General features: G+C 42.8%; 3 protein-coding genes across 3 annotated transcripts in view; 2 read left to right on the forward strand and 1 right to left on the reverse strand.

Annotated features, from left to right (window-relative positions):
* Rassf (Ras association family member) overlaps window positions 1–22,763 on the forward strand; it is a 459,381-nt gene extending 436,618 nt beyond the window's left edge. The window contains exon 11 of the mRNA XM_076910697.1: window positions 22,754–22,763. The gene's annotated coding sequence lies outside the window, so the exon portion shown is untranslated. The remainder of the gene's footprint in view (window positions 1–22,753) is intronic.
* The window catches only part of LOC143433354 (uncharacterized), a 129,947-nt gene that overhangs the window by 16,751 nt on the left and 87,303 nt on the right, over window positions 1–25,893 (forward strand). The gene's annotated exons all lie outside the window — the stretch shown is intronic.
* Ikkbeta (inhibitor of nuclear factor kappa B kinase subunit beta) overlaps window positions 1–25,893 on the reverse strand; it is a 575,876-nt gene that overhangs the window by 11,747 nt on the left and 538,236 nt on the right. The gene's annotated exons all lie outside the window — the stretch shown is intronic.

A 25,893-nucleotide genomic window follows, 5' to 3' on the forward strand; every position in this document is an offset into this window, starting at 1 on the left:
TGCAACCCCCTGCAGCACAGCTCGAACAAACGATCCTCAAACTACACCTTTGCGTACTCTTTCAGGAATATTCACAAATAACAAACAGTGTATCCACGCACATTAATATTACCTGTTCACCGCTTAATATTCGACGTAATCGGTTTTAAGTCCGCTGGGCGTGCAGCCAAATCTTAACGCAGAAGCGTCAGGATCCCTTTATTGTTTCCGGTCCGGCCTTTTGTGCCGCGGGATCGGGCTCGCAGACAGCCGGATAAACGCGTGGAACGAGCGAAAGGGGGAAGAAGATCTCTCTGCCTACAGTTGGGCAAACGTGAAAGGAGGCGGCCCAGCGAAAGACGTGGAATAAATCCTGGCTAGATGGCCGACGGATAAATTGCAATAATAAGGCGGAAGGGGCCGGAATGCTTGCCCCTCCCGTTTCCCCGGCGTCGTCCTCGCGATTTTGATTAATTATTAGCCACCTTTGTGCGCCGGATAATGCCGCCGTGAATCTTGTTTACAATGATCGCGTGGTCGGATCCAGCGGCTTGATATCGCCCTCTTTATTCATCGCGCGCATAAATTCCGACCACTCGAGGCGTCGAATAATTGTTGCATCGCCGCTCGTGCATCCCCGTTGCCGCTAAAAGGCTTGTCTGCGACGGGTGGCTGCGTCCCCGCGTTACGGTACGTTTCCACGTTTCAAGGAAATTGATTGGGTTACCGGATTGAACGATCAGCTGGACAATAGCTACGACGATAAGGATAATGTATAGCTGGCTTCTAATCGGGTCGAATGAGGGGTGGAAGGGTTTGAAATAAACAGAACGTCTTATCCATGTTTCGTTCAGACGCGGTTTCCATGACGTTGGAGATGACCGTCCTAATTTTAGAGCCGTGTTTGATCCACTTTGGCTTTTCTCCGAATTTCCTCTTACCTAATGTCACGGTTATAATCTTCCTTGGAAAACAAATGAGGAAAAGGGGCATTTCTCTGACACGTAGCCATAGCTAACGCGTGAGCGCTCGGTTTTTCCGAACAGATTCGTCATTTTATATTTTGAGATTTATTTCGTATGTTGTTTATCGATCGTTGTAATTACGATATTATAGACAAATAATATTTGTATTTGATAAGGAAATTTCAAAGTGTATATCGATCCGTTATTTAGTTTTAGAATGTATATGGTTTCACTTGGAGAAACGATCGAAGATTATTATCCTGAAGAGTAATTAACGCGAAGAGAAATTATCGATTTCACTAATTTGCAATAATTAGCATGAAATAACATTAAATTATGGCTGGCCGTGATACGATCGGGACAACGTATGGAAGCTGAAAAAATGTCATCGAGGTTACGATTTATGCTAACTATAAACAGAGCTTAAGATAATATATTATCACTTTATTTAAACTGTGCCGAATAATTTAGCATGTATTTAGATCTGCATTCGCATCTGCGCGCAACGTACTATTTTATAAATCAAGAAAATTCTAGTTAATGCTCAATAACATTTTAAACTTGAACGTTTATTTACAATTGTTATATTTCGATCGATAGAGAATTAATATTTATCATAAACAATTTTATATTCCTCTTGCCCATACCATTATTGATTACAATTTCTCCTCTTTTTTACTCGAAATCCCCAGTGAATCGAAACGTAAATTACTGTTACGTGCAGCGAACCTTAATTCCTGCGAATTCTTTGATTTCTCTTCATCTTCTTTTCTCTTAATTACCAGTCATTACTTTCTTTTGTAGGAAAAGGTATAACCATAATTGTAATCTCCCACTAGTAACTTCAAAAATCGTACATCGACGAACCTTCAATTATCCAATAACTTTTTTCGTTTTATTATACAAATTTTACTATCAACCCTTTGCGTTCGAGGGTTCCAAAACGGAGCCATTTAAACGTTTTCTTCAAACTCGAGGACCTCTCCAAAGAAACGACGCAAATCATTTTCAGTTCATAAAATCCTAATAACGTCATTTATTCCGTTAGTAAATTTCTGAAATAGTAAAATTCTGAAAAATTTCTGTGGCTTCAAAAAAAAAAAAAAAAATGTTACTTTCCTTTTTTCCGAGCGCGAAGGGTTAACACACCGCGGTCCCTACCGATCGCGGGACTCCCGTAAAAATGAGAAACGTAAATCATTCGAACGTCAAGTAAAGCTCGATTCCGGTAACGAACATAAAAGGAGAGGGAATCGAGAGTAAAATGAATCAGCAGTTTGATAAAACAGGCAAGCCGATAGGTGAACTAACAAAGGTGGCGGGGTAGGGGTCGCAGGTGACACACAGAGGGAGTGCAGGAGGGGGCCTCGATTGGCCCGATCCAGGCCCGGGATAAGTTCGATAGGGGATGCGCGGCGAAAGGTCGAAAGTGGCGAGGGTGCAGAGCAAGGGGTAGCCCGCGTGGTGGGGGCAAGAAAGGGATGGTATCTGCGCCAGATTCTCAGCTCGAAAGGGGCGGTCGGATATCGCGTTAACGCGCGGCCGGCAGTTCCTCGCGAGCCGCGAGCCGTGTCGTAACTGCGTGGATGCGCGCGCCGCTCCGCATCCTTTCTCTCCCTTTGCACCTGTCGCGTTTTACTTCAGGCCCGTGGGACGCGGGGCACGGCCAGTTTATATTTTCACGCTGCTCTCACCGATCTATTCACCACCGCGTTATCGCCGCGACTCTTGTTTACGCGCGACGAACCAAGTTCACGGCACGAGTGACAGTTGTACGCGAGCCGCGCGACGCGTCGCAACGCCTGATTCGAGCGCGTCTGCTGCCACTGTGCGATCGATCGAGAACCGTTCGAATCGATCGGACGTTCGATGTAACATCGCGTTAAAATGTCCACGAGCTGGTCGCGTCGCGAGCATTCGTTTCTTGGTCGCTTGTCTCTCGACGCGGAGTGGTCGTCTGGTCTTTCGAATCGTATCCACCCCGCGCGATCGTCGACGTAGCGATCAAGGTTCGATCGCTCGCGTCGAATCGACGAACGACGATTCTCGAATCGAGCGTCTCGAACGCGTCCGTCTGTTTGAAATTCAAGTGGCGATCCTCGAACTAATTGTCGATGAGTGCGCGTCCACGTCGTGGAATCTATCGTCGCTGTTTCGGGCACCAGAGTGGTCTAATATGCGCGTGACTTCCGGGCGAGTGAGTGAGGTTGGGGTCGATCGTATTCTTGGTAGCGTCGCGGCGCTGTTACGCTCTTAAAAACTGCCTGACCATACTTTTATCCCTGTCTGTCTCGTCGCCAGTGAAGACAGGGAATCGACGACGCGAATTCTTCCTCGATACACCGCGACTCGTGAGTCGAGAGCAAGGGTTCTTGTCGTAATAAGGTAGAGGAGGGATACTTTTTTCGAAGCGAACTGCGACTCAGTTAAATTCCGATCGCCCGCGGTGACAGTGAGTGCGTGTGTGAGAGCAGGATCAGGAAGAATTCGGGGAACGGAGCCACAAGTTCAGCAAAATTGCCAAGTACAGTCCAGCAGCTGTGCAACCAATTACGTCGCCGGTCGCTGGGGTTGTCGAACATATTGGACTGCTGTTCCCACCGCACGTAAGTGAGAAGCACTTTGTTTTTATATATATCTCTTATTTTTATCCCGCGACAGTTTTACGTTTCGTACGAGTATCGCATGGTTTACACGACTGTGTCTTCTTTGTCACTCGTATATATTCCTCTTACGTTTAGAAATCTTTTGCTCGTTTCCGCCATCTTATAGTGGCTGTACAAGTTAAATGAAATCGGAAGAGAAGTTCTAGAAACATTTGCAAGAGGCACAATTGTGGTAATCAAAGAATGTAGAAGAATTAGATAATATTTTGTTCGTTTCTGCGTATCGATATGGTTAAACGTACAATCGCACTCTTCGTAATGCAACTGTATAAATCGATTTTATGGTTCATTTCGCAAATGAAAGTATTAAACGTAGAGAATCAAATAGTTGATAATTCACGAGATATTCCACCATTCTCAGTAACGCGAACAAACCTAAACACTTTCTTATCTGTAAAGCTGTGCTAGCGTTTCGTAACGTGACTGTACGATGTTTGGAAACAATTATTTCCTCGCTTCGCCATTATAGATATTCCGCTGAAGCCTAGAAAATAAGTCTCGCTAAACAGTCTCCTTGAACTGTGATCAACAGAAATACTGAGAAAATCAGTTCAATATTTAGCTGTGATCTACGCAATCGGTATAATTAACCACGAAATGTTACAAAATCCTATCATTCCAGTCCCGTGTACATATAATTCGTACATTGAACGCAGTTGGCACGTATAGGTGTTTAAAAAGCCGAATTTTCATTTACATAAATGCGGTTCATTCCACGGAGTGGAAATATTTCCTGAATTACTACGTGATTTTTCGCGTAACATTTTATCTCTGAAACTTTTGCACGCAGAAAAAACCAGAGTATCAATTTATAAGAGAAACGTTATATAATACCTACCATTTAAAAAAAAAAAAAAAAACAGAATAGAATCGCACTTTGCGATCGTAACAATCTGAAAAACTAGATAAAAGTGATAGAGAACGATACATGGGACGTGTAGAATACGTTTAATTATTTTTTTGTGCAATTTTTTTCCATCTCTGGCCAGTTCAAAAGTATAACTCACTCCAATTGCGTTAGATACTTTCTGTATGCACGCAAAATCATTGGAATTACGTGGCTCGTATCTTAAAAATAAATTGATAAGCTTTATTACATATAAAATGGTTGTACGTGTCGCCATTATGTGGTTCCTTCAAACGCATTCGATCCCTCGAACGAAATCGTACAAAATAACCTAACCGTTTGTGTACAGAGCTTTCAATGCACCAACGACGATCGATCTTCGTAATTTCCCGTGCGCCGGATTTCCTTAAACCGTTTTCTCTCTTTGATAGGCGGCCAACAAAGATAAATGTCGTGAACCCGATTTAAGATGTTCCGAGCGGAACGATCATCGCACGAATTTTATTTTCAATCGCGGACGGGTAAACGTGCGCATCGAGACACGAGGCGTGTGCCCGCTTTCTTCTCTCATTTCTGCGAAATAGAGCTGTTCTTTCGTGCGACGCAGAAACGGAAACTATCTCTCCTGTGGTTACGCTTTTAAATTAGAAGCGCATTAATGCTCAGCAGCCATGAAAGCGACAGAAAGAAGGCTTTATGCAAAGTATGTTCTTCTGAAGTGAATAATTTATGGCAAACAATGCATGTCTGATTAAGTCGTGGCTTAGATGTGACTAAAAATGACAAGAGTCAACTAGGAAGTTTGAAAATCGTAATTTCACGCAGAAAATTTTGTTTTTGTACTTCGTTGGCGAGTGAGAAAAAATTTGCGAGTGGTTATAACCACAAAATATGATTCACTGCTACTTTTAATGTATATTTATGTGGTTGATAGTCGCACATTAATCCCTTGAGTGAGGAGTTCTAGCAGAGTTGTAATTCAGAGATTTTATCTTGCGCATAAATATTCGTCATCCCTATTAATTACTACGATAAGTTTTAATTTCTGCTGTTAACAATATTATGCGTTACTTACTGTTCCGTGAGAAAGATGAGACGAGTTAACTTCGGTTAACTTGAAATTTACGTTGGAACTCGAGTGTACGACGGGTTCTCGCCCGTTTGTTTCAATTATTCATCGTTTCGCAAAAGAAAATGCCTTCGAACAAGACGTTTCTACATTTAGATATAATACTCTCGGTTCCATATTTCTTCGATCTGTTCCAGTCGGACAGAGACAAATTTCTCGACCGCGTGGCGCATCTTTTTCGTAAGAACGCTCATGCTCACGAGAAGAGATCCGTGCTCCAAAATTGCGAGCGAAATATCTCGTCTCTCGTATCGAGCAAGAAAATCAGATCGAACCTCCGGTTTTCAACTGGCAATCTTTTCGTCGCGCCGATACGCTAAACATGGAGCGATCGGGAAATCTCCTGGCAGCGATTTCTCCAACTGCCCTTTAAATCTGCGGGACGCGCGCGCGCGTAATCGACGGCAAGAGGATGCCACGGAGATCCAGCGATCTCGATTCGAGTCTCGCCTTCCCGTTTCGACCTTAATAATCCTGAATCGAGCGTCGAAAATTCGAATCGAGATCGCTGCTTAAGCGGCGCGACCGATCGGCCTCTCTATTCTTGGCTCGCGACGCCACGCGAGAGCCTAGTTCTGTCAGCACCGATCGGTTATACGGACGATCAGGCCTGTGACACGACAGCGGATAGGAATGCACCGGCGGGCAAATCGAGCGTTTCACTTAAGAATTCCGCGGATGTCTCGATCGTCTTAAATTAACCGCGCCTACTCTTTCGCGGCCCCGGATAGATTTCGCGCCCCGGCGCTCCTTCGAAATCGAATTCTCCGCGTCGAGACCGCAGATCTTCTCGATGGAACGAAACGGAAGGTTACCCTAGCTGTGTCGGCACAGGTGACTCGGTTAACGAACATTTCAACGCTTCGAGATATTTATTGAAGTTCGTGACGGATGCAGTTGCCACTTTTCTGCAAGAATAACGCTGTTTCCTCGATTAAGTTCCAGTGGAAACTTGGAGCGATTCTGTATGTGGGAACAAGGGTTGCTATGATTTGTGTGGTTTATAAAAGTGTCTGAAAAGGGTGAAATAATTTATAGACACTTGAGTACCAATGAAAGATTCCATGTTTCTTTTTATCACAGACAATTTATATTACAATTTCTCGTTTCGTCTACGTCTGCATTAAGATCGATTTAGAGATGCATCAAATTGAAAATACATCCCCGTTTGTCATCGTGAGATTCATTATAGTCAGATTCAAGTGGAAAAAGTAGTCTTTTCTCTTAGAATGATCGAATCGACGGTCGAAAATGAAGGTTGAATAAAAAGTAACAAAGTTGCGTCGCAGGCTTTGATTTGAAAATTAATCACGTAGCTACACTTGCACCCGACACATGATTGGCGTTACGGATTTCACTACGGACCGCCACCGCTGTTCTTGTACGCTGTATAATGTCGACGCTTGTTTGCTATCAGGATTGCCACGTATCCAACCGGCATTAACTATCAGTTCCTATCGAACAAGCGACACGAAGCGATTCACTAACGAAGACCATACAGACACGCTTCTTGCATCGGTTACGCGTGGCGGTAATGCATCCGTTCCACCGCGTTATTGTCGCGAACGGTGGCTCTAATCGTCGCCATTCAGATTGGCCAATCATCGCTGGGAATCTGCGCGCGTATAGGCGCGTTCGGATAACCTGTGATCCTTTTTGAAACGCGGGACAGAAGTGGTTGAATTCCGCGATAAGAAGAAGAAGGAATTACCTTGGAACGAGCACGGAGAGTTCCGTTCGCCGCGAGATTCCGCCAGTAAAACAACAGTTCGCCGCGTGTTACAAGATAACAATATGCATCCGTTCCTGTTCGTACATTGTAAGCATTCGCGTATCGCGATTCCGCGTCGAGCTTAACTTTCTGCTAGCAGCTTCTTGCGGCAGTTTTCTGCTGAGAGCGAGATACAGATTCTTTGTCGTCTGTTTTATGCGCGTGCGAGAGTCTAAAACGCGCTACCGAATTGATAACGCCTGCAGTGCAGTTGGGCGGCTCGAAATTCTTCTATAACAGGGTATTCTCGATAAAAGTGTCGAATGGCGAAATCGTAGGCGTCTCTATTTTCGATTAAGTAACTTGTAGAAGAAGTACGTCTGTTTGTACTCTATTTATTTTTTGGACAATGATAAGAAGTTTGTAGTTCGCATAATCGTCAATTTTTATCCACGATTGCATGCAAAGGCATCAGCAGCTGAAACAAGAAACCATCGTAGAATTCGAAGAAATAAGAACTACAGGATACGCTGCGAGCAGTCTGCCGTAACTCAATTATCACGATGATAATTTCGAACAGCGCTCGAGCTAAGATAATAAACTAAATCAATAAGTACTAAGCTGTCTTAAATTAAAACTCAAATATCGTTATTGTTCTCTTATTATTGAACGGATTCGTTCGTCTCAAGAACTTCAAGAACGGATCAATTAATAAGTATCTTCAGTCAGATTCAAGCGTACTCAGTTGCAGATATTATTTAAATGCATTTTTCTCGAACGCAACAAATTCCTGGACTTGTCGCGTTATTTTCAAACCGCTCGCGCTATGATTTACGACCAACGCAGCAACGTCGACGACAAGGAGGTCTTCCCTCGCGACGCGCGTTTTTTTTTTTTTTTTCGATATCTCGCGATTCGCCTGGTTCCGCGAATCCACGGAAATGCACACATTACATATGTATTACGAACGCTTTATCCGCGCTGTCTCGATTCCATAACCGGGTGGAAAAATGCACGGTGTAAAAGTTGGCTCGTACAAACGCAGTCGGAAGATAAGCCGCGTACAACTTTTATAGGCCTCGCTCTCACCCTCTGTTTCCTTCCTCCTCTTCCTACCGGAAGCGTAAACTTGCTTACAGTTTGCCGCCCGGCATCTCGTTCTTCTTTGTTCTTCTTTTGTGTTTCCACTTCTCTCCTTTCCATTACACCATACATATATACGCCTTTTATTCGGTAGTCAACGTTATTACGGAAGCTCCGCGAAAAGTTTCGCGACGTCAGATCCCTGGATGAAAACAGCTCGCGATGACACATGGGATCGCAATTTTTCAGCGATCAAAGCGCGCGTCGGTCCGACTTAATGAGACTCGATGCTAATACGTCGCTCTACGGGCAGCGAATAAATTTGCGACGCCTCGTGGGAAGCCTTTCAAACGTGGACGTTAAAGTATTCAAAAATGAGGAATACTATTTGATTAACATCATCCACTGTCGAATTAAGTGGACTGTTTGCATTTCGAACTGACGAAAGTGACTGAAGGATGTTTGCGATCAAGTTTCCATTGCATTTCTGTTTCCGTTGTGCGAGTGTTCGATTCGAATAATTGGTCCGTGTTGGACAGGGGAGCAACTAGTTCGTTCGAAAGGGAACAGAATTTCTAATTAATTGCGAACCATCGTGCTAGAATCCGCTATGCGATGGTACGAATCATTGGATTTGTAATGCATTTGTAACTAAAAGAAGTTACGTCAACGTGTAAAGAATACAGCTGGTAAAACCATACTAAACGTCAATCGCTGATAAAAAAAACTCGAGAACTCGTTCCGGAAGTAAAAACGAAAAAAATGTCAAGAACGCGAAAATTGCGCGAGTGCTTTCCTTCTCGAGAAAATCGACTTCGAATGTTCACCACGTACGCGTGCTCCAACGCTACCGGAGGTGTCCATCGTCAGCGCGACGCTCGCTTCCGCCATTTGTAGCCGTTTGCGCGCGTGTCTCAAACGTGTAGCGTCGTTTTTCTCGAAATCGAGGCCTCGTACGAGGCAATCCCGTTGCTCTCGATCCTCGTCTTATCTCAGGCTGTGGGATCTTGGCCCTTGGATTATCTAGCAACGGTTGTCGCGTATCCTGTCTAGCTACGAATGGTCGAGCGCCGTTGGCATTATTCGGGACGGGTCGTTATGCATTGTGACGCGTTTTGGTGGGCGAATTTAGAAACGCCGCCAGTGTCGGTGCTGCGACGGGGAAGAAGGGCGTGGGAGGGAAATGGAAGGGGTTAGCGATGCGAAAAGGCGGAAAAGGGGGTGTGGAATATAGCGGGTGACCTACATTCGGGTCTCTTCTACCCCCGGTTTTTCGTTCGGCCGGTAAACAATTCGCGAACCCTGTCGTGCGTGATAGGATCGAGCGTTCCTCCTGCGAGACAGGGTAAATCCGTGTAATAAGAATCGGAAACGGCAAGGAGCTTACCGAGCAGCGAGGAGTCTATAACTAAAAGTAAAGAAACACGAAGGGAGAGGAGATGTGCCGTTGTTACTTTACGCGTCGCCTCGTCGTGATTGCTCGACGCGGAATAAAGTTGAAGCGAGGCGGGTAACGGCGATCAGCTGTTAAATTGAACCGGGTGATTTTGGATTCATAGTTGTATAATTAATATGGAGATACGTGTGACGTTTGTAACGTGGAACGTTTGCACGATCGTACGGCGGTTTAACAGTCCAAACAATTTATAACAACAATTGATTTATTCGTATAAATGATTTACAATAATAAGTGATTTATTCGCGCGTATGAATGATTGTCCATCAAACGTAACACTGCGTTTGAAATATTCGACGAAATAGCTACTTTGATCATTGGCCATTTTGAATTCTTCGATCTCGTTCGAGATTCAGCTGAATTCGAAATTTTCAATTAGTTTAGAAAAGCGGTAATCCGTTAATGTACGAGTGCAGTGGTGTCGACAGATCGAAGTGATTAAAGGCAATTAAACCCTAAACGATATTCACCTGTTGGTCCGTCGCTGCGCACGTTCGTTAGAAGAATCGCGCGCGCAAATAAATCGCGTATTTAAATCACGACGGAATTAGTTTGGTAATTAGTAGAAAATTAGCCGGGCTAGCGGCAATTATATCGATCTGAATCGATTAAAATGCAAAACACCGACACCGGGATCCGCTTGCCGCCGAATTTTCGATGCGATCGTATGGAGATGCCCGCGCGCGGGTGGATTTTCAATGGTGGACGTGGAACGGGGACTCGGTTTAATGCGATTCATGAGGACTAATTCGAAAACAAGGCGCAAGGTGACGGCTGATTGATTGTGGTTTACACTGACTTGCACTTTACATGGAAATCAATACATGGAATAACTAGTTCGGTTCGTACGGTTTACCAAATCGTTCGACTGAGCACAATAATGAACGCTCGCCATTATTCGCGTTATTTTTCTGGCAAAATGTCCTCATAACACTCACTCAAATTTATTAATCATATCAAACGATGTTACTTAAAATATAACGACAGATGAAACGTTTCAGTTACTGATTGTTATTTAAAAGATACCTTCTTGGATCGTCCCAATACGATCCTATAATTTTTTCTCAAACACTCCGGAAGTGCAATCGCTGTTGTATAGAGAAAAAAACCCGTTAAACTATTACGAATTGATAAAGATAGAGGAAGGAGGGGCGGTTAAATGCAACCGTTCCGATGCATTTCTACCCCCGGGATTTCGAACTTTTTTTCTGAGCCGGCAATTTCCAAACGTTATTCACTCCGGTTGAAAAGCAATACCTTTTCACTCTGCCGCTCCCTCCCCCCGCGTTTCGCCTGTTACCTACCAATGAAAATGGTGGGAAAACACAGTGGATGAATAGTTGAAAAAGTCGAGGAGAGGTAACCTAGGAATTTCGACGGGAAGTTCTTCGCGCGCGTACAATCTACAGAGAAATTTTTGCGTGAACAAAAAGTGCCAACTATTGTTTGAATAAATTCGATTTATGTTTGTTGATAGAACTTTCGTTCTCTGCGATTAACGCTATATCATTGAGACGTGTTCATTAGAACTACTTTAGACAGACCAATTAATTGAGAACCGAAGTGAACGAGCACCAGTGACAAGGAGAGGGCAAAGAACGCCACGAAATGGCATCTCAATTCTGGAGAGACAATCAATTTCCAATCTAGCTGACCAGGGAACTGAGATTCGACGAAGTGAGTTGTATTGTTCAGAACGCGAAGTCAGAGGCTAGAAATGAAATTAGACATCGCGGAGAGGAGAGGCACGCAACTGAAATTGAACGCGATCGAGGGATATTTGAATTCAAGGGAAGGATTCGCAGGGATGAAATTTTTTCGCGCCTTTCGAATGCTCATTAGCTCTAATGCGCTGGAAGCTTCGCCACGGTGAAAGAGAATTTTCAATTAAATTCCATATCAGCCTGCTCGTTCATCGGAATTAATTCGTGCAGCTATCCGACATTTACACATCTGTGATTACCAATTCAATCGCGGTTGGTGCAGTTAAACGTTCCTCTAAACGCGCGGCACGAGCGTCGCGTTGACAAAATTGCGTCCCTACAAATTTTAACCAACCCCCCCTCGTTCGGAAACGAGTGCGCGTATGCATCGATCGCGTTGGTTCTCGACTTGGTTCTCCACTCGTTAATTGTTATCCAGCGTCTCGATGATCCTGCCTCGATTCGCACGGATCGTCCAAGGTGGAAAAAAAGGACGATGAAAGGAAAATTGGAAACGTAACTGGCGGATTAAGCGCGGTTTACAGCACGATGTAATCGGGTTTCACGACTGGTAGACGGTTAATAGGTGGCGTAGACCGCAGTGGGTTTGGTTACGACGAGGATCTTACCTTGACATCTAAGTAAGCTTACATCATCGCCACCAGCGATTTTTATTGCTGCTGGCGCGATTAGTATGCGGTTCGTAACGGCTCTCTTAGCTCCGTTAGTGCGTATTTCACTGTCACGGGTTGACATTGGAGTTGGACAATTTTATTAATGATCCTTCTTGCCTCGTGTTTTCTTGCGCGTTTCTCTATTCACGCAGGATCCTCCTGACGCGGTACGTGAATAGTCCTTGTAATGAGCGCCATTCGATTCGCGATACAGTGGATGTATTCTTTGTTCGTTAAATTTGCTTCGAATTTGTAGTTTTACGATATTTCTTTGATAGTTTGATAAAAATTCGGAAAGTCATAAAAAAAAGACGAACTTGGTCAAATTAATCGAAGGGTAGTTCGTAGAGAAATGCTTGTTCGATTATTTTGAAAATTGCAAACAAATGACGAATAATAGGGTAGTTTTTAATATCTGAAATTTTCAAGAGGACAATAATTATATTCAGATTGTGCTACGACAAATTGAGTATTGATATCCGGAGGAAGTTCCGTTTTTCGTGAAAAGAGGTGCAGCTGTGAGTTTTTTAAAGAAACCCAGTTGTTTCGTTTAAGAATAGGCAAATTGTAACGCACTCGTGAACGGACATTTGCGTGTAAATACGTTCCGCATTGTCAGTGAAGCGTTTGATGCTTCCTCTTCTTAAATATCTGTTCTCATTGAAATCCGTTTACGCCTACATTTCACAAGTTGCAACTATTCGTACAATTCAATGCGTTATTCAAGAAAACGAACGCTGTTACCGCTAGCAGTCGCTACAGAAACGTTAATAACTGTCGACATAGAATTCACTTGTCGATACAAATTCCACGGTTCACAAAACGTACGTCGAGTATAATTACTCTACCCTCAGACACGCTCCAACGAGTATTGTAAGCTAATTACACTTTAAACAAATTTAATCGCCTATACAGTTAACAAATATACTTCACTTTTAAAAACGTAGTAAAAACATAGTTCTAATAACGATCTTGTTATGAATATTACATTTTAACTGTGAAAAGTTCCAACATAAAATCCGGTTTATTTAATTAGTAAAACAAGCAGAGTCTGTACGATGTAAAAATAACAACACGCATACAGATCCTACGCTATTAGTATTAATTTTTCCACGACATTTTTATATAAATGACATCAGAATGAAATACGTACTTTAATTGAATTTTTGCTTCTCTTCGCGTCCCTTCTCTTGCAATCCCTGTTACGATATCCGAGTCAACGAATGATATTTCTCCGTGGAATCGTATCTGACACAAAAGCCAAGCTGAGCTTAAACCGAGTAAACGGATATCCCTAATGCACGTTCAGCCGCATCGGGCAATAAACTTCCGCGAAATCGTGGTTACACAATGCGCTGAAATACCGTCGCTGTACATCTCCGAATGTTTTGCAATTTCACGAAAATTCGGAAGTTTCTGGCGCCCGATACGCGGATGAAACGGATTGTACGAGTAAGCAGCGGGACATAATTTCACGTGGCGTAGCTAATGGTCATTCACTGTTACTGCGGCGAGCGAACAGCGCGTTTCACTTCATTTTCTATAGAAAAATTTTCCAAGTCTTTACTTAGAAGAGATTTCTTTATTTTCGTCATTGCTATTTGAAAATTAATTACATTTACAGGCGCAGACTATGTATTTCTCTTCCCCTATTTTTTAGCGATACGCACCCCCTTCAACCCTTATAAAAATAATGGTTATGTTTGAGAATAATTTATAATTATCCACGTAACTCATTGGTACCCAAATAATATTTGATTTATAACAGTTTTTGATCACCAACGAATCTGCTTTACATTTGCAAATCTGCTACTTTAAACTTCAAATTTCACCCTTCAGTTTCTATCGCCATTGAGCAAGTGTTCCGTTCTTATTTGCTAAATAATTAGCCTCGTGAATTATGTAGGAACTAACATTGGACTGGATTGTGTCGATAACAATCCCGATTCGAATTTCACAGGATGAATGAACGGAAGTCGAGCGGAAATCGCGGTGGCGTTTTAAGGTTGGCTAATTAGCAGCCACCGGTGATGGTTAAGCTGTTTGCTAAATCGCCGGACGAGGTGAACGGAACGGAGGCTACTGTTGTTGCGATTTTAGTTGTCCATTTAATCGTGAATAACCGTTTTAGAGCGTGCATTGTTTCGAGTTGCAGATAAATACGGTTGTCAATTATCAGCGATAGAAGCTTAGACAAAACCTAGATCGTTAGTTACAATCAATTTTAGAACTATATTTAAGATAATCTACGCTGTTTCTAATAAAAATTGCACTCAAAGTGCCTTGGAATTTTGCTTCTCCAACAGATTATATTTTCTATAATCTCCAACTTTAGTTTGATGTTTTAGGATTATTTGAAAGCTCTTAAAGAAACTTGCACTGAACTTTCACGTCAGTGAAATCATTCAATGTTGGAAAATCTTTAACATGGATCGATACACGAACAATTCTTATCTTAATTAACGATCAAGGGTCCCAATCGTCCATTATAGTACTCCAGTCTCTGTTCTAAGCAACAGTGTTGCAATATATCAGTATGCTGTCGACATGCGTCTTTTCGCAACCACGATGACGTATCAAACATCGAGGTACACTAAAAATCCGTAAAGTGTCGGACGTTTTCGCTCGTGCCATAAAGTTGGGGTAGTCCACCATCCGAGACATCCGAAGAATGCAACGGCTGATTGCAATGGACGATACGTTCCTGCATACGTGCAATCTTGGATTGGGTGCTCGTGTATCGTACGTGCAGGACTGCGTGGCGCGACGTACCATCTTCGGACGCCGTTTCCTCGTCGCGAGGAGCACGCGTATGGGCACAACCACGTCGTCCCACAAATAAATGGGTAAATATCGCCACTGCTGCTTTCTAATGTTTTTAACTACACGTTCCAGCGTCGAAGATCCTCTGGAATTTTGGAAACTGCGCTGCGCGTGATTCGTCGATCATTTTGCTGGTTCGCAGCAGAGATTTTGTTCGTGGCAAGGGTGAAGGTTTGTTCGAAGACCATTGCCGCGCGATTGGCGAACCAACCATATAAATATTATAAAATTTCTACGAAGTGATTTTGCATTTCTCTTGGTTGAAGTTACTCGAATTTTTGTTGAGCAATAAGTGGATAAAGTTAGGGTGGCATAGGTTAGTAGAATATGAATCACCGTAGGAGTATGTTTGCTGCGTTGCGTTTACGCTTGTACGCGACTGGCTTTCCAAGAAGCATAAACCTCCATTGATGCGATGCACATGCAACATACTTTAGAATTGAACCACCCCCGCCGTCAACCTTAACTCGTTCCACTGGTACGTGCTGTAGCCAAAGCCGTTTGTTTGCAGTGGTCGATTATTTAATGCGATAAAAATAGAGTCGCTGAAATTGTTTAATTCGATGTGAACGAAGAAGTTAACTGGTCTTACTTTATTTGTTTAGTGAAGCAAACGGTTGTTGTGCACCGTTGTGCAGTTATAAAAAGTAAGACATAAAAGTGAAGTTTGAAACCGATAGAATTTCAATTACTCAAAATTACATCGTTAAGTGTGAATTAAACTCGGACTAATGACTGCAGCGTGGCTGGATTTTGAATTATTCATAGCTGCTCGTCGATTTAACGAGATTATACACTTTAATTCAGTACGTTATTACAAATATGATATCGCAAATAATTAATACCAATGCTTTTGGTTTTATCGATGCGATATATCATTTTTTATTTTCTCGAAAACGTTAATAGCAATTGCATCGATGCGACTGAGAGGAGGAATTTTAATAGTCGGAACAATTTTATTATTTTTCATTTCACGTACAAAATTACAAAAGCGACGAAATTATTGTCCGCAGTAGGTGCTACGTTCATAATTTGAATATTTCATCGCACCAGCGTTTAGAGACAGTGTAAACGCGGGACGCAATGCGATTTCGCACCGACGCGTCCGTCAACGTTGCAGTCGTACAAACATTGATTTTGTAGTCCGTGTGTCTTCGCGCAACGTTGACGGACGAAACGACATCGTATCGTTAGTCTGCATCGAGCTTTAAAAGTTCACGATGTCCTACTTCCTGTTCTAACGTCAACCACGTAAACTTCGATTAAAAAGGATAGTCGAACCGCAAGCAGATTTCAGATCTACCATAGTTCCCAGTTTGCGAAATTTTTCGTCCGAACTTCTGTTTTTAAGGGTGTTTACTGGAACAAATTTCAGTATGTCTGAAGTAAACGTACTGTAACTGGTTTGAGTGCTCAAAACGATCAACAATGGAGCAGAATTTTAATTAAAGATTATCAAAGACCAAATGTATTTCATCGTGCCTTAGAATTCGATCTGAAATTAATCGTTACACACGATGTACAAGTAATAGACTAGCATTAGATGCAAGACTATTACAAATGTTACGAATCGTACAGCTTCAAATGTCATATCTCACCCTCTGCCAGTAAACCAAATGGAGGACAGAGTAAAAGTCTCGAAAGAAGGATTGTTCACCCTGAATACGTACCAACAGGTCAGGCGATCGATCAACATTTTTATCCCAAGATTCTAAAGCGGTTATGTGAGTCAGTGGGGAGGGTGCGACTCGAACTCGTTGGAAAAGTAAATCGTGAATGTTGCATCACGACGATGCATCATCTGACACCTCCCCCCGGGTTCGCTCAGCTATTTTAACCTAAAGTGAAGTCAGCCTCGCGTTCGCCATCATCCGTTCATCTAGTCGCCATCTACACGCCACAAACGGTGCCCACCTGATTCAACCCCTTGTCTTGCAACCACGAATTACGCTCGCGGAGCCGATTGTGGCTTGAATAAGTTATTCGTAAGAAAATTTCCTTTTAGTTTCAATTATACACTCTGATTAGAGTGTTAACGATTGTTATTTACAGTATGCTGTATAAATTATGTATAATATTCGAATGCTTGGAATCTGATACGGTGTTGAAGTTAAGAATGGTTTAGTAAGAGTAATTAAGATATTGGGACATTGGAAGAATCGTGAAGCTAAGGATTAAACTATTTGCGAGTTTCTTTTGTTCTCAAATACTACGAAATTACAATATTGTAACGGATACAGAAATAGAAATTAAAAGGATGTGGAAGCAGATCTGAAAGCCACCCTCGAAGCACCCTTAAAGAAGATTTCGAAAAGCAGAAAGCAACTGATTCAATAAATGATAGATTAATATTCTTCTGTTCTCTCACGCAATCATAATTAATATACCACCCTTAAGTGCTTTTTTATTTCTCAAATCACATCTCCACTCTGCATCAATTTTTTCAACCACTCATTTCAGTTTTAACCACGCAACAAATTACACCGCACAACTGCATCAATTCGGGCGTTGATCATTAAACCGGAATTTTTAAACACGAACCCGCAGTCATCCACCTGTCCAATTCGCGTGCATATGCATCGTTGTTTCACCCCTGCACGGACGGCACGTGCGCGTTCCAGTTTGCTTTGCAGACGCACAGACACGCCGTTCAGATTAGCGCACACCCGTGCAATGAAGTTTTTCCCATCCCCACGATCGTCCCGTGAAACTTCCTAGGACAATGAGAGCTCGTCGAAGCCCGTTCCACGCAGTTTATGGTCTTCAGCAAAAAATGTATCGAATTCACACTAGCGACAGCCCGATTTTTAACAAGCAAACCGTTCCTTTTCATCGATCACCCGTTTCATCGTCCCATTTCCACGACGACGCGTACGCACGCGATTGATTTTCACTGCACGAAACAGACGCTGTAAACATTTTTATTCAGAACAGAATAGAACAGAGGATATAATTGACTCCTGCTGGTGCTATTGCCATTTTTATATTCTCTATAATAGTATCATCGGTCATTTAACACTCTGATGATTTATTTCGTGCGCATTCGCGTCAGGTTCCATTCTCTCACTGGAAAATTCGAGTGACACCTTTATCGCGTTCCGTAAAAAAAAATTCTGCGCGAGGTGAAAATTTGAATTTCGCTCGAAAGATTAATTTACGCAGAATTATATACGAACATTAATGACTATGCGAGATTCGAACAAAGAGCGTTCAATTTCTAAAGAATAAATATAATAATATAGAATTTTTTCAACATTTTATTTCGAACGAAAAGGGGAGATAAATCGCGCGTTTAAAAATGTGAGAATGTCAACGACTAAAATTAAATGGTTACGCTGGTAACTTCAGCGAACCGCGACGAACTTCCGCGACCATAAATGCGTACAAGAAAAATTGTGTTTAAACTAGCAATTTTCATATAGATTTCAGATACGTGTTTTTTTTTCCTTTTACCCTTTACGCAGGTGTAAAACTAGCCAACAACTCTCTGCACGGCGGTGTACGCGGTGAGCAACTCGAATTTTTGCTTTCATACGCGCGAGCATGTGCGAGACGGATTTACATAGTGAAACTTGTCCGGGTGCGAGCGTATATTTTACTTCGCGGGACGTGCGAGTGGACGTTGCTCCGCTTCGAGGCAATTCACCTGTTTTTAATATCATTAACTCCCTATGGCAGACGCGGAATTAGGCTTTTTATGGATCGACCGCACAATGCGAGCGTACGAAGTATCGAGTCGGATTATACTTGTAGATTCGTATGGACGAACGTCGAGGAAAGGCCAACGGTGAACTGCTGGAAGAAAATCGAGAAGCAACAGCGGTGGTAATTTATGAGCATCGTACAATGGGTATCGATTTATGTTCGAGCGTAACCGTAGGTGCTATCATTTTTCGGTCGAAATTTCGATAAAACATGATTTAGTAGTCACCATAGATCCTGGAAATATTCAGTCAGCGAGCGCTCTCTCTCTGCTGCAATATTCGTACGATGGTAATGACGCTGTTACATTGATAGGCGGATCGTGATTAATCGAGCGTGTACTATTTCATTTTTATATTCTCAGCGAGAGAAATAACTTTTCGGGTCGCGATGCATACTGAAATCGCGGAAGCCTGCCGCGTGAAACACGTTTCTATTCAATTGAAACGTTATGTCCGATGCGAGCAAACATTTTTAAATCGAATATTGCTGCAAATATACAACGAGAAAAATTCTATATCGCTTTATCGAAAAATTTCAGGCGGCTTAATTATTCGATGCATTTCAGATTTTTTAGATATTTAAATAAAATTCGAACACCCTCCATAGACACGTCGAACAGTGAAAAAGTACACGAATATATTAAAATAAAAATAAAATATCTCAGAACCACTTTCGAATCATCTATACACACACGAACCATACAACTACTCTATTAAATTTATTGCCCGTACTTAAATATCCAATTTTCCGAAATTTACATTTAAAATACGTGCCTGCATTTACATACGTACCTCTATAATCCAGAATGTATCCATCCGATCGGTAATCTCGAATCGACATTTAAATCCAATGAGGAATTCCACGTGAAGCCAATTTGCCACGGGAGATACAAACGAGAACAGAAAAGTGGATCAAGGAAAGGAAAGGGGTGGAACGGGAGGGGTAGAAGCTGAACGAGCTCGTCGAACGGACGGAAGCTCGATGTCTCGCGAGGCGAAATCGCTACGGGTATACATCGGCTCCATCCGAGGCGGTCCTCTCGCGAGTGGAATCCGTTTCCTTGGCATGTGCTAACGCGAGCTTTTAGCCGACACACATCGAACGATATCGGCATACTGGGTGCCGTTGGCGCGGCTACAATCGCGAGAGTACCTCGGTTTCGTGACCGAGAGCCAGCTGAATTCCAAGTAGAATTCAATGACAGACATTACGTTTGCAGTGTCCGAATTGCGACCGCCTCGCGAGGTCGAGCATTTTTTTTTATTTGCGTAGGTCTCTCGCGTGAGCTAATCCAGCAAAATATTCGCGAGCGATCCTCCAAATCCTCGAGGGTGCCATCCCCCGTTCGATGTTCCGCGAGGCATCGACACTGTACCCTTTTACGGGCGCAGCTGGCTGATTTTCTACCTTTTCGCGACTTATCGAACGAAATGGCCAAAGGAATGGAATAGTAGGGTCCTAGAAAGGTTTTTATCTTCTCTCCAGGCGGATTCTACACATAAGACGCGTTGGAATATTGTAGGTCATAGAAAAGTGCCTCTTTTATGGATACTTAAAATCAGCAATTCGCGAGTATTGTAATAATAATACATGGTCAAATTTTTAAACTAAAGTTAATTTTGCTATGTATAATAATTATTTGTTTAAAAAGTATGAGAGACATATCGTCAAAACTATAATACACGAAGCAACTATTTCTCTAGTTTTTTTCTAGTCGAACCAGAACACATGAAAGTATGAAATATTCTAAAATCTCTCACGATAGCTCTAAGCTTTGCCCACGATTAGATTTTTCTAAATGCCGCGATAGGTCGCCTTCCAACCCCAAATTCCCACCCCGCTGTCGTTCACCCGCGCGTTTAACTTCGCTGCCTGGTGCATTCGGTCTCGTCACGTGTTCGGAACTATCGGTGAAATTTGAAATTCCATGGGCACGCGGATCGCCAGCTCTTCCGTCGTATCCTTTCGACCGCCACCCGTTGATCGTTCCCGTGTTTGTTCTAATTCCGTGCCATCTGCTCCGCCCGTCCGCGCGCCACTCGTCGAATTTCCCGATTACGCCTGGAACCGCTCCGCTCCGAGCAAATTCGAATATCGCCCGTCAGGTATATTCCTGATCTACCTGTACAAATATCCTGACTCGGGAATTCAAATAAACCTCGTGTTTTCGCGCTCGAAAAAAACCAGGAAGTTACGCGAAACCTGAGGCTCGACGAGATTTGAAATAAACGCTGTCAGAAATCTTACGCATCGCGAGCTTCTCGTTCAATCTCGCAGATAGCAACTCGATGAGATACTCCAGAAAGCGGAATTTAACCGAGTCTTTGTTAAACGCGACGATCGTTGAGCTATTCGTTGCTCTGCGAGCCAGCTGTTAAGCCTGACGAGTAAATATCGCGCTGAGTGAAAGGGTGAAGTTAAAAATCGCGATCGTACGACCCAATCGATATTTATATCGCGATCTGTATCACGATCTAAAAGATCACGGTTCAATAAAATAACTGATCGCTACGATATCGCGTGGATACCAACGCTGCACGACTTTCATTTCATGGTACCTCTTGCTCGAACCGCTTAGCGACATCGAACGCGATCGATCGAAACTGGCTGGTCCGATCGAGATCGCGCGGGTGACATTTTCCATCCAGCCGTCGTTGATTGGCCCGCTTTCGTGTTTACAATCTCTGCCGGGCAAATTAAACTCATCGACGGCCGTTATTAGATTATCGCGACGGCATTACCGTCGCGGCCGCTCCACCGCGATCCATTAATCGCTTTTAACGAGTCAATTAAGGGTGCGGAGTGTCGGGGCCTGATTGACTTTTATCGATTCGGGATTAAGTGGCTTAACGACTCCGCCGGAAATTCGGCCGTAACGAAATCGCAGAAGTTTGCATTGCACTCGACGGGACTCGAATGCCCAATTTGCAATCCGCCGTCCTGCCACGCCATTGTTGCGCGTGCACTTCCGAATTCGTCAATAACGGCGAACAAAACTCGGCTTCCGTGCGCCGCGTGCCGTTGAAAAGACGGCCAGAAGCGGGCAAGGAAAAAATAACAGAGGAAATATATGTGCCGTGATAAGAGATCGCATATCGACGGTCTTTATTCTTCGTTCGTTCGTTTCGTTCGAATCGGTTGGGTTTCGTTTCGCTTCGAGCGTTCTCTGTCTCTGTAACTTAATATTTACATTTTGTAGATCAGTCTTTTTTTTTCTAAATGAAAGCAGATTAATTGTTTGATAAAACTGTTTTGTAGAGATTATACGATAAGTACCTTTGATCGTCAGTGTAAAGATTCAATTTGTTCGGTGTAATGCTCTAACGAAAATGATGTAATTAATTTCGCCCTCGCTTTGATAAATTTGCGAACAAAGTTCTTAACCGTAAGACAATTACATACAACGGCGTATCGATTTAACAGGATGTAATCATTCTTGGAAACGAAGAGACGAACTTCCTAATACATACAAAAAGTTCACGCTCGCAAGTCGACGTCTGCACTTCGTTAAGTGCAAAACTTCCGAACGAGGAAATTACATTAAGCTTAAGCTGCTAAAGTTTGGGAATAGCCTCCTCCAAACTTGGGAATAAAACAATTTAATTATGAGTCGAAACGTGACCCAGAGCGAAGCCACAATTTTCGAAAGAAAATTTCCAAAAGTTCCGCCAAAAATTCGTTCTCAGCGATGTATCAATCGAAAAATGAAAAAACTAGCAACGCTAGGATGGCGAAATATGTATCAATGTTTTGATATCAAGGACCCCATTATGTGATATCGCATGTTTTAACCACGGTAGAATTCATTGGAGCCGCACGATGATACTCAGTTATAAACGGCCAACACTATGTGGGATTATGCGACATTTAATCTCGACTGGTGCACCCATCGTGACTCATAGTCGCAGCCCACAGCATTCCATAGAGAACCTTCATATTTCGAACGAGGCGCCAGATATCTCGAAAGAATATTCATACGCATATCATCCTCAATATTCTTGCCAGTCTACAATCTAAAAAACTAATTAAAAAACTGACTCTTGTCTATTGTATTTGTTTCACTAGTGGATACTCTATTTTTCCACTGTTAGTATACAATATTCCGCGAACAGTAAAACAGAGAACGCGATGGCACCCAAGCATGGGATCCAAGTATGAAGGGTAGTAAAGGCAAGCGTACTCGAACCCTCTGGACTGACCGCCCACTGATTGGTCGATACTTACTTCGCAAAGCCGTATAAAAGTCGCAGTGTTCACCAGAAAAAATGCAGCACATTCTAACGGCTTCTCGTTTCCCTTAATACTGTAACCGGAGTTTTTTGCAATTTTCCTCCGGTCACTTTCGGTCTACTGTGCGCTGCGCCATTTTAAGACCGTAGGTAAGTGTGCCATGGCACACGGGAGTACAAAAGGAGTACAAACCACTCTTGAAATCAGAAGCAGAATAATAAAAGAGAGAATGTGAAATCTGCGAACTGCTTCGAGACGATGCTGGTTCCAAAAACTTCGGATTCACCCCTTCTCGATTAGCCATTTAAATCTTACTTGTAGAATTCATGGTGTTGAAAATCCTTTCTTCATTATGTAATCGCATGATTATCTGCAGCTTCGTATACGAAACTATAATCGTATAATAATTTTACTTCCACGTGTAAATACCATTATCGAAGGTTTTTGCATACCTGTTTCAGTTGCATAATTTAAAGACGACGCGACTCTCGTCTCTTTACTTTTGTGTCTTTTCATAATCTGATCATATGCGTTTTGTGTGATATTTCACATTCTGTACGTCAGATTATTAATTTTCTTTTAATTTGGATAAACGCAACGCGTCACGAGGTCATATTTCGATCCGCAACAGCGCAACCCCCGAATAACCGCATTCCACGCGACCCGTGCAATTACATTCCTCGCGTTTGTGCATTGTTAATGATACTTCGTGCGGCATTCTCGCTATACCGATACATTTTTCTTCTTACACTGTTCACCTTTTAAAACATAAATTATTCGTCGTTTAACAAGACTGCCGGATTAATTGATTCGTCTGACTCAATTGCAAAGATTTAATTTACTTGAGTGTACTTCTTATTACAGCGTTGGAATAGTAACGAGACGTAATTATTTATTATTTTATTAAGTTGTAAAAGTACTTTTCTTTAAAAGGTATCATTTGAAAAATCTGAAACACTAAGATTGTACAATGCCAAATTAAAGATCCAACGATACACAAAAATGTACAATGGCCACTTATTAGACATTGCTGTAGCAAAATCTGACTACGTGAAAGTAACAGATATCTATTAACTTTCATCAATTACACAGAAGTGAACCATGCAACGTGTTACCAACGACCATCCGCTTTGCCGCCATTACTAGTGTAGTACACAATCGATACACGTTGGCTGCTTGGTACACAAACCCATTTGCATCGAGAATCTCGCTGCTGTCACGAGAATCGTTCATGCCACGTAATTAATCCGTCTTAACCGAACGTATTCATCTTTAAACTGCCTACAAATAGCAACGCAGAACCATCGATCCGCTCCACCACGAAGAATCCAACATTACCCTAGAACCTCGACGATCTACAATTCCGCATGCGTTTTCTCTCGCGTGCATGCAAACCACGCGTGAAAACAGACGCCACCAGCCGCAGAAGCGAATGCATCGCTCGGGTTTCGCGATCGTAGACGGCTCGTTCCCAAGGATTTGCAGCTCTCATCCCCAAGCATCGTCTCGAGGACGTGTTCAAAGTACAATCGCAGATCCACGCGAAACGATCGACGCGCGGGTCGACTTTTAATTCGTCGCCGGTTCCTGCGGTTCTCTTCCGCGGATTACTCGCCAGGAACTCGCTCAGGGGTTGGAGCAGCGCGAAGGCTCTTTCCCCTTGGCAGACGCCGCGCGATCGTTGCCTTAAGATCGTGGCTTGGCGGCGAGGAATACAAATGGATCCGCGGTGGATCGTTCGAAAACTCGATTCACGTATTGTAAGGAAATCAAGTTGTTGCCTTCGTGGCGGAGGATTCGAGAGGGTGCTTAACCATCCTCGCTCGAGGACGTACACGGATCGAAGCTTGGTTTTCTTGGACGCTTCGCGATGTACCAATGGGGTGCGAGACTTTCGTGGATCGGTCGTGGTGATCGTAATTTATTCATGGCAGCGGGTTATAATTATCAATTATCATTGTTGCCGCGAGTTTGCCGTTTAATATCGGCGAGGGGAAGCTGCTTCCGTGAAATTTCCATGCAAATTTATTTACTCATTGACTGGAGAGCGTGAGCGACTCAATTTCGACGGGAATAAGAATTGCTTCGACCAGGATGCTTCAGGTTACGTTTTATAATTTACGTAGAGGGAACAGTCTGAAATTTAGTAAATGTTTACTCTATTAATTGAAATGAGTGTTCCACTCATCGTGGTACAGTCTAATAATACATCGAAAATTTTGACGGAAAACGATGTTGAAAATCTTTCAGATCCTCGATGTGGAACTGTACAAATAGCTCGCAAACGAATTAGCCATTGAAACTACAATCTCGTACTTAGAAAATTAAATTTTTACGTTTTCAAAAAGGTTCGTGCGTTTTGATAAAAAAAAAAAGAAAGTGGCACAGGGATGAGAATTGAATAGGGTACACGTTGGAGCGTAGAAAAACGTTGTTTTAGCGAGCACGTACGAAATCGTATCCGTACACGCGTGTAACAGTAACAAGTTCATTAGACGACCCAAACGAGCACGTCGGTCATATGAGTTTATACGGATATACAGGCGAGGGGAGATGGCCGCACGTGCAAAATTTAATTATGAACCCCAGCCACTCGTGTCGAGTCGCACTTTCCGCCATCGATACTTCGAACGGGTTGAAATTTTGATTAATAAACGTCCGATGGCGCGTAAACTTAATCGACGGCTCGATTCTGCCGCGTCGTTCATCCGCTGTATTCCTTTTTTTTTTTTTAATGGCCTTGGATTCTGGCGACAATAATGTAATCAGTGGCACGTGATCGATCTTTTTCGTTCTTCACACGAACCGTTAGAATGAAAGGGTCGAATGATTTAATTATCGAACAGGATTTTTAAGAAGAGACGTATCGATATTCATTTTCCAAGTGACTCTTCAATCTACATGACTGCGTATATGTATTCC

Source organism: Xylocopa sonorina, chromosome 2, assembly GCF_050948175.1.
Source record: "Xylocopa sonorina isolate GNS202 chromosome 2, iyXylSono1_principal, whole genome shotgun sequence".
In the NCBI taxonomy this organism is placed as follows: Eukaryota; Metazoa; Arthropoda; class Insecta; order Hymenoptera; family Apidae; genus Xylocopa; species Xylocopa sonorina.